The following is a 9,952-nucleotide window of genomic DNA, read 5'->3' as shown; positions in this document are numbered from 1 at the left end:
GCAAAATAACTTGTCCTGGGATATGTATATCGAATCGCTTAAAATGAAAATATCACCAGCCTTAGGAATCCTTTTCAAGTTTAAAAATAAGTTAAATGCAAAGTCAAAGCTAATGATATACAATTGTTTAATACAACCACATATAAATTCTTTAATAACAGCGTATGCTTACAATAAAAATATTGTCAACTTGTCAATATTATTGTCAATCCTTGCAACGCTTCCAAAATAAGGCGCTGAAATTAGTGTACAATTTGCCTACAACTTTTTCCACCTTGCAGCTTTTTAAGAATGTATGTATAAACATCTGGCCTATTAATGGTTTGTTTAAATATGGCATCTTGAAATATGGTTATAGATGTTTGTCAAATATCGGATACCACACAATATCATTCTGCCAGAATCAATCACAATTCGGTACTAGAAATATGATTAATTTAAGAGTTCCGAGGTGTAGATTAGAAAAATCCACACAACGAATAGAATATGTTGGAGGTACGGTTTTATGTATGAAGTACAATATATAACAGTATTCTGGCGCGGGACTACTTTGTATTGAATTTAACGAATTCTCTGAGCAACCCAGTACAACTTAGTCATCCATATACAAGAATGCTTGTTCAGGTTTAAGTCCACTAAAAGCAAATGTCACCATTCATTGAAAATAATTTGGTGTTATTTTCAGTCCATATGGTATGGCTTTACCTGTCGAATAAAGATGTGATATCTCTATATTTTTCCTCTAAAGGAATTTGGTGAAATCCTGACATTAAGTCTAAGCAGGAAAAATACTTAGCCCTTCCGAGTTGATGTAAGATATCATATATTCTAGGTATTGGACATTTATCAGCCACTAGATTCTTATTTATTTGTCTATAATCTATAAGCAATCTCTGTCTTTTTTCTTTAGTATTTGGGAGTGATTTTTTCGGTAATAACCGTAATGGACAATTATACTCTGATTAAGACGGTTCAACAATGTTGTCATCCACGAGTTTCTTTACCTGTCATCTTAATTCATCCTTGTGTGCATGTGGTATACGATATTTCTTAATATACACTGGTTTTTTACCTTTAACCTTAACTTTTGCTCACAAATTTTTTGTACGGAAATAGTTTCCGATTCTAAACCAATGACATCACTGTATACAGACCAACGTTCTGTCAACGTATTACTAACTCTTTCTGGAAAACTTTTCTTTAATATTTAAATTATCTCAGACTTTCTTTATCCGGCATCTTTACTACTGTTAATTATTTCTTAATCAGCAATATCTTAAGTTAAAATATTATGATTCTTTAGCTTAACTGTGTGTTGTATTAGTATTCAAAATTCGAATATACGCATTGTCAGATGTAACTATGGTGTTTGCAATGAACACACCAGGGGCTATATTCTTGTTCTATGAAAATTTGAAATGGAAAATATTTCCTTTATAATTTGTTTCATTTGACAGTTTTTTCCTTTATAAAAGTTTTCAATTCACATTTTCATAGAAACAGATTTGAGCCCCAGGTAGGGGTTGATGATTTCATATTCACGCCTCTTTAAATGTGGTCGTCAATTTTACTTGTCGTATAACTTCTGACCTTGCTGGTAAAACAATATCATCGTTGCATGTATTCAATAAAGGTATTTCTAACGGTATTTGGACATTACTTGAGCGTAGGATACGGTAAACAGTGTCTTCTTGAAAATTTAATACACACTTAAATTTTTTTATGAGATCCATACCGATGATTCCGTCACAAGGAATTGGGAAATCAACGGGTATTACAAAATTTTGGAATCTCAAATCAGTTTCTATACCTCCAATTGTTCTTACTTTACCTTGTCCTATAACAATGAGTATTGTAATATTGTTCTTATTTATACAATATGATGGAACGTTGTATATTTTTATTATTGAAATATCCGATCCAGGGTCTACCAAAAGTGTCCTTGCTGTATAAGTTTGATTAATGAGCAACTGAATAAACAAACCAATGTTAAGGTGGACGTTGTACACTTCCTTTTCTATTGTTCTAATCTTAGGGGATCGTTGGGGTTTCCCGAACTGTCGTTATCTCTATAGGTGACATTAACATTTCTTTTATTATTTTTATTGTAACCATGGTTTAATAAGAAAGGTTAGCCAAAGCTTTGTGTCAATTTAAATTTTTTCATTCGAGTATGTCTAAAACTTCAAAACAATATAAACAAACTGTGTATGTGTGTGTGGTGTTTGAATAATATGCCAAACAATTTTAAAAACAATCGAATTCAATGATTTTTAAAATTGTGTTTAGACCATTTGTATGGAAGAAATTGGTGAGATTTGCATTGAAACAACCAGTTTATCATATTCACAGCTCGATTATGTGGAGAAAACTTAACTCTTCATTCATTTTTCGCGTTTTTTATAAAATGCTCAAAAAACGCATTGTAAACAAACCAACTTGTTGCTTTTAGTTTGAAGTTTTAGGAATTCAAGAAAAACAAGGTTTCTATAGATTTTTTTCATTTTAATCTACCTCTTTACTTATACCATGGTTGTAACCATTTCTACCGCGTCCTCTAATGTTATGATACTTTCGGTTATTATTATTATTGTGGTGGCTATTGTTATGGTAGTTATTACTGTAGTTTAATCTACCTCTGTGTCTTCCGTTATGTCCTCTTCCACGGAAATTTTTATTTTTGTACTATAGGACAGAGCCTTTTTGTCCGGCTGATTCCGTAAAACTAGTGACAAATTTGCCAATAGCTTCGTCCATGTTGTTAAATTTGTCCACTTCCATAATAAGGTTGACCTTTTCCATGGACCAATTTCTGTACATGGCTTGGACGGCAACTCTGGATGCATTCATTATCGCACTCTCATGAGTCTGACCCTCTGAGACGTATGCTTTTTTAACAAGTTCTCCAGAGCTAGAACCTCACTACAGTATGCATATTTTTGGAGATTTATTAGTGTGCTTAATACTCATAAGCGTTGCTGTCACTACTGTCACAGATTCTCCTTTAATGCGATGCGAATTTAGATGTTATTTCTTTAATTGTGGGCGCTCATTCTCTAGGATAAGTCTCGCATGTCCCTTTAGTTTTGTCCGTATTATATATATACCTATATATATATATATATATATATATATATATATATATATATATATAACTAACGAAAGATGCGTTGTGGTATGTATTGTCAAACCTCTATATTTGAGTTCTATTATCAAAACTAACTTAATCTAAAAACATTTAATAATGACTACATTTATTGCTGACACTGCGCCTCGTGTGGAGTGTTGTGTTGCATTATGTTGGATGATGCCGCCACTCGTGTCGAGTATACCATTGCATTCTGTTGGATATTGACAAACAATTATTATATCTTTCGCTGACATTGCAGCGTATTATGGTCGTTCACCATAGTCCGTCGGGAATATTAGGGTGAGACGATGGAGACTGTGTTAACCCCTCCCACACGTAAGTGAGGGCCGTCCTCGGACTTCTTGTAGCTCTCGATGACAGCTTCAATGTCGATGTTCTATACCACCCGTTTCTGGCTCAATTTTAGAACCATGGAAAGACCAAACATTAATATTGAAGTTGCTAGCCCTGAAATAGCAGGACCTATCAGTACCTTTTCTTTTGCGTCGTTGATATGCTGTAGATTCTCTATGCTTAATCGTTGCAGATAAGGTAGACATAGAATGTCTTGATGACCCGTGATATTAAGAATCGCTAATGAGGCTGTCGCAGGTTTTTTCATTATGATACCTTTTTGATTTTTGTAAGTGGATCCATTAATAATAATTTCGTCTTCAAGGTAATTAGAAATGTGTCACAAACTGTGGTTGTAGAACCGTGGGTGTTGTTGATTACCGCTGTGTTATCGTTAAGAATCATGACACCGTCATCAATAATTATCAAAGACTCAAGGTGACTAGGTCGTGTGCTGCAATGGGCTTGGACGCTTGAATAAAGCTGTTGAGCGCATGTTGTTTCTGATAGTTCTTGGCAAAATGATGATGTTGGAGTAGCGCTACAATTTCCAATTGCCATCATTTGGGTTTCGCAATCTGCAACGTTGTTTTTCAAATCTTCCGAGTCTAAAAGTATGAGGTTTATTATTCCTATTTTTGCTAAGGTGACTGCCAATATTAATAACTCGATTTCATTAATTATTATTAAATTTCTAGCAAGTAGGGTCACATACAAGTGATCCGTGCTAGTTTGTTTAGGAATTGTCATTGAAATAATTTTGTTCACTGTTTCTCTCGATTTATTCCAGTGTTTTTATGTTTATTGATATCTGTCTGTTTACAGCATTTGCGATTTCCTGTTGTTTAAGTTTTAATCCCTCTAAGTCATCAAAGTCCGGAGTTCCAGCAATTATTTAAAGGCTTGTTCCTATCACATTGATGATCCTTGCATGTCTGTGGTGAACTTCTAAAGTTGTTAAAATGACTCTTATCCGCATTTCGGAATTTAATAGTTTAACCATATGTGATATAGGGAAATGTTTGGTTAGTCTTTCCGTTTCATCTGCTATCTCAGAATACAATGTTAAGTTTGTTGGATGTCTCAAATAATGACGTTGCCGTCTGAAATCGGATTGATTTTACTGTTGGATGTATATTGATCATATAATAGCAAGATATCTTTGGAAAAAAAGATTCATTTCAACTTTTGAAATGCTTGGAGTTGATTTTCATCCAAATAAATCTTTAGTTTCCCTTCTCATTCTACCCTTTTGAAATGTCAGTCAGAGGTTTTGCTATTAAGATAAAGCCCTTCAAAAGATCTGTAGAAACTAGTCAGGCCTAAAAATTACCTAATATTATTGAGTGTAGAGGGTTGCTCCTAATTGCAAATCGCCTCAACTTTTTCTGGGCACGTTTTGATGCCGTCACTAGATTCGATGAAGCCAAGATATTCAACACTTTTCTTAAAAAGTGAGACTTTTCACGAGAAACTCTCATGTTGGCTTCAAGATTTTTCTAGTCAAGACCCAGGAAAGGTGTCTAACGTGGTCTTCTTCATTTTCGGAAAAAATTATAATATCGTCCACATAAATATATATCATGTCTTCCCCATTTGTTCTGGATAGACTTTGGAATACGTTGGGTCAGTCGTAGTCGTACGAATTGTGGCCACGATATTGGTAATGTATGGAAGTGAGTCGTCGGGTTTGCGAAAACTCCCGACAGTTTCTGCATCATTTCCTTAAATTTTTCCGATATTACTTTACATTTGCGCATCTTAGGAATTGAATTTTTCCTTTTCCTGATTTAGTTTTTATTTCTTCATTGCTAAAGTCCAATGTAGCACTAGTCTGCGTTAGCAGATCCAGGCCAATTATCCCGTCGAATGTTGACAGAGATGGAAGAATAAAAAAAATGCTATTGGTGTTAACGACACATTTTTGTCAATTGTAGTGAAACCGTGAATTCACTACGAATTGATTATCTACGGGAACCATATGTTTCAAACATTTTATAGGCTTAATGTAATTCTTTGAAGCCCCCGTGTCTATTAAGGGTTTTATTGTCTTCCCCACCACGGTCCTCACTATGAACAGTAGCAGTTAGCTATTTCTAAAAAAATTATCTGATCAAATTCGCCCATCCCGTCAACGTCACTTGCTTCACTATCAGCAAGCGTTTCATAGTCTTGGTCTGACTTTTGATCATTGTTGGTCTGAAGATTGGTGCTTCGTCCCAGTAAATCTTGCTGTACCACTATTTGGTCTCTTTGATGTTTGACCATATGGAAACGGAATATCATTGTACTGATTCACGAATTTTGTCGATTGTCTAAAACGAGCCGAATCATCTTTTTCGAAAATTCTGTGGGAAACGTAAGTTTCATGCCTGCCATTAAAGTCCGGTAACGACTCAATAATATCTAACGATTCGTCACACTGTACTTCCTGTGCAATGGATATTTCTTTATAAGTTTCAACCTCTGGTGTTGAATCAATAAATCTGTTTCTAATCTGTCTCAATTCATTTTCGAATGTCTGCCTTTGAAAGCTAATGCTGCTTGAATGGCCGAATCTGCATGTGTCTTATTAGATCTGTTGTCGGCATTTCCCTGACTACTGAAATGTTTTTTATAAATCTACCGCTTTGTCCACAATACTTATTAATTTTCAAAAAAAAAAAAAGAAAGAAAAAAAAAAGAAATCTTCAGTCACCTTCACAAACTATGGCACACACTTAGATGTAGTCACTTGACTAGATTTTAAAACAAATTTTACATAAAACTTATCACTCCACTTACAATATAATATTCTAGGTACATTATATAACTAAGATGACAAAAATATTTTTTAGATTGTCTCTTTGCGCTTTGCACTTTTTATTTATTTTTTGTCCCGTAAGATGACAAAAATATTTTTTATATTGTCTCTTTGCACTTTTTATTTTTTGTCACGTAAGGTAACAAAAAAATATTATGTTATTAATTTGCTTGCAATTTTTACTTTGTCTTGTAGGATGACAAAACAATTTTTTTAGATTGACTTTTTGCACTTTTTTCTTTTTCCCGTAAGGCAACAAAAACAAACATATAATTTTTATTAATTTGTTTTCCCTAGTTAGGCGCCAATTAACGAAAGATGCGTTGTGGTAGGTGTTGTCAATCCTCTTTATTTGAGTTCTCTTATCAAAACTAACTAACTTAATCTAAAAAGACATTTAATAAAGACTACATTTATTGCTGACACTGCGCCGGAGTGTTGTGTTGCATTATGTTGCAGATTTGGCTTTGTCATCTTCGGGTATTCTGAGAACCTGGCCAATCCAAGTCCATTTTCACTTTTTTATTTCTTTTTTCCAAAGGTATGTTATTTGTTCGTTCCGTATTATGCTAAAGTCTCCTAAGTTCCTTTGATGGTGTCAACCACCAGCAATTCATCTAGAAATGCTTGAATATTATCCGTATTACCATCAAATTCAGGTGACTTGAGTCACGGTATAGTCTACTGTTGTTTCCGTCATGTTTGATTCTGTTGTATTGTCTTCTAAATCTAAACTAATTTCCTCCTCAAATGTTTTTCGAACTCCAGATCCTATATTTTTATATTTGGGTCTATTTGGAATGGCTCCACAATGGAATGCGGAACTTTTTTATCATGTTGGTATTTTATAAGATTTTGACTAAGTGGTCCCTCAATGACCAATAAAGTTCATTGCTATAATTGACGTGTGCTTGATGAAAAAAATTATGTTGTTCTGTTGTATACAAATTTTTTATTGAATAATAAAAAGAAATTAAATAAATAAAAGAAATTTACATTTACAAAACAAGTGTGTGCAGTCATACATGTTGCTGTGAGTCGTTGCCATTTATATATTTCATCACTCCTCCTCAACATGGATGGCATCTTACAATATAAAATTCATTTTAAATTTATTAACTCCACAAAGTTATTGTGCTTCAATCTCTGCAGGTTCTTCGTCATCACATCGGCTATTATGTCGGCTGTTGACAATACATCAGTTCAACCTCTTTGTTGCGAACCAATTACGTATGTGAAGAAAACTAATGTCGATGTGTTTGCTTCGTTTATGATACACCGCGTTTTCCGCCAATTTCTTGGCGCCGTAATTATCAGTATGAAGAATTACCGTATCATCTTTTAACGCATTTATTTTCTTCAAAACGCTTTAAATATACAGCTTCCTTCGCCGCTACTGACGACACGGCCTTAGTACAGCTAAATGCGACCGTCTGCTTTATTGACTGCAATGTCATTGGACACCCATAAAGATTAAATACATAGCCGTTATATGATTTTCTATTTATGGGGTCACCACCCCAGTCAGCATCCACAAAACCTTCTAATTTTTTCTTTTTATTCTCATAATACAATTTATAATTTTATGTCCCAGACAAATAACGTAGAACGTGTTTTAATTGCGTCATATGTTTTTTATGAGGATCTGAATTACGCTGCGCACATTTTGTTACCGAATGCCAAATGTCAGGTCTCGTACAAATGGCCAAATACATTATTGTACCCACAAGTGACTGGTATTGTTGCGTGCCTACCTTTTCACAATTTCTCTTACAGTCGACTTGGTACCCAGCATCCAACCGAACAAGATTTACAATTCTCCATGCCATATTGTGTGACGACAGACCGGCAAAGATTATATTTTCTATTATTTTTACTTTATTGGACAAAATATTTAAAAGTGAACTAGCAAACCCAAATATAAACAGACGCTCTGATATTGTAATAGAATTATAATTCACAATAACATCTGTGAAACCTCAAGTAAAACCCAAACAAGCGTTGCCACATAATTTCAAAGCACAGAGCTCATATCCAACACGCTTTTTTCGTAGGGAATGATTATTAAGTTAGCTACAAATTTTTCTTTCTTTCTTGATCAAACCACACATGTGATAAGACCAGTGCAACTTTAAGAATATTAAAGTAGTTTAACTTTAATTTAATTTCTGAGTTATAAAAAGCAAATATAATTAAGATAAATTACTCCTTACTCGTGTACAAACACTATTAACAATTGTTTAATTACAATAAAAGGAGGGACAAATTCAGCCAAGTTTTGCACGCCATCTTTATCAGCTTTCTACATCAACATCGGTACAGTACTCAAATTCAAGTAGCGGAGGCACCCACTTCAAAGAATTGCCACAATACAGAGAATTGTCAAAATATAGAGAATTGCCACAAAACTGAGAACAGAAGTTTCGCACAATTACAATTTGGACAACGCAACCTAAACAGCTGTGAATTTCAACTACAGTAAATACCGGTTAACCCCTACAAGTATGGTGAGATTGAAATATGATGTGTATAGTAGAATTTGTCCCGTCCTTTTTGTGTGTTATTACGGATTGCAAACTAAAGATCACGAATCATAATGATATAAGAAAAATAGCACTAAATTAAGAAAACGTATCAAAACAAAAATAAAAAAAGAATCATAAATATATGCATATTTGAAATATTTTTGCTGATCAAGATAAAAACTAATTTAATGGCGATAAATTAAAGTCAAATAGCTATCAATATTGTATATAAAAATCAAAAAAAAAAAAAGCCATATATAATTGATGAATTAATTGATTAAATACCATTACCTAGAAATCATTGTAAATATGTCGTAAATACAAATTACAAAATGCATATTTAAATTAAAATATAATATATGCATATACAAATTATAGAAAAATATATATGTAGATATATACAAAAAACAACCGAAATGCAAAAAAAAACACCATACTAAACTTATAAATATATGTATATAATAACATACATGCATAAATATATATAAATTTAATTTTCCATTTCAATATCATTAAGTGTATTTCAATTCAAAAAAATTACATATATTTTGACATTCTTTCATAAGTTTAGAATCATAAATATACATATATATATATATATATAGGTATAAAATCCTACATTGATTGAAATGTATGTGTATATAAATATGTGTAGGTAATAAAATGAATCATGGATAAACAAGTAAGAAAGTATCAGTCGGATTTGCCGACAGAGATATACCCTCAGCCTGTGTATATTGAAACAATTTTTTCCCCAAATACGTATGCATTTAGGGGGTTTTAAAAATTTTTGGGCGTTTGAACCGACAAAAATGTTGATTAGGATTAAAGATCAAAAGTTTTGCGGAGGAGATACTAAAAGGAATGGATCGACATTGACCGTTATGAAAGTGGATCTCCAGCCACAACATATGGTGCCATAGGATGTTTTTACACTCTTCGGGCTGTTTGCTCAAGAAGTATGGACTTGCCCCTAAAACAACTTTTACCATCGTAATTGAGGCAGCGAATGCAAGTTGTTTCAACAAAAATCAAAGTGATTCGATATCAGGTCTTAAAGTGAACTTATCCGAAATTTTGTGTGGGAGGTACCGGATATAGTGGACAAATATAGTCTATATTTGAACCTGATCTATATCT

Source organism: Musca autumnalis, unplaced genomic scaffold, assembly GCF_047663935.1.
Source record: "Musca autumnalis isolate F117 unplaced genomic scaffold, ASM4766393v1 scaffold_36, whole genome shotgun sequence".
In the NCBI taxonomy this organism is placed as follows: Eukaryota; Metazoa; Arthropoda; class Insecta; order Diptera; family Muscidae; genus Musca; species Musca autumnalis.
This window is presented reverse-complemented; position numbering follows the sequence as displayed.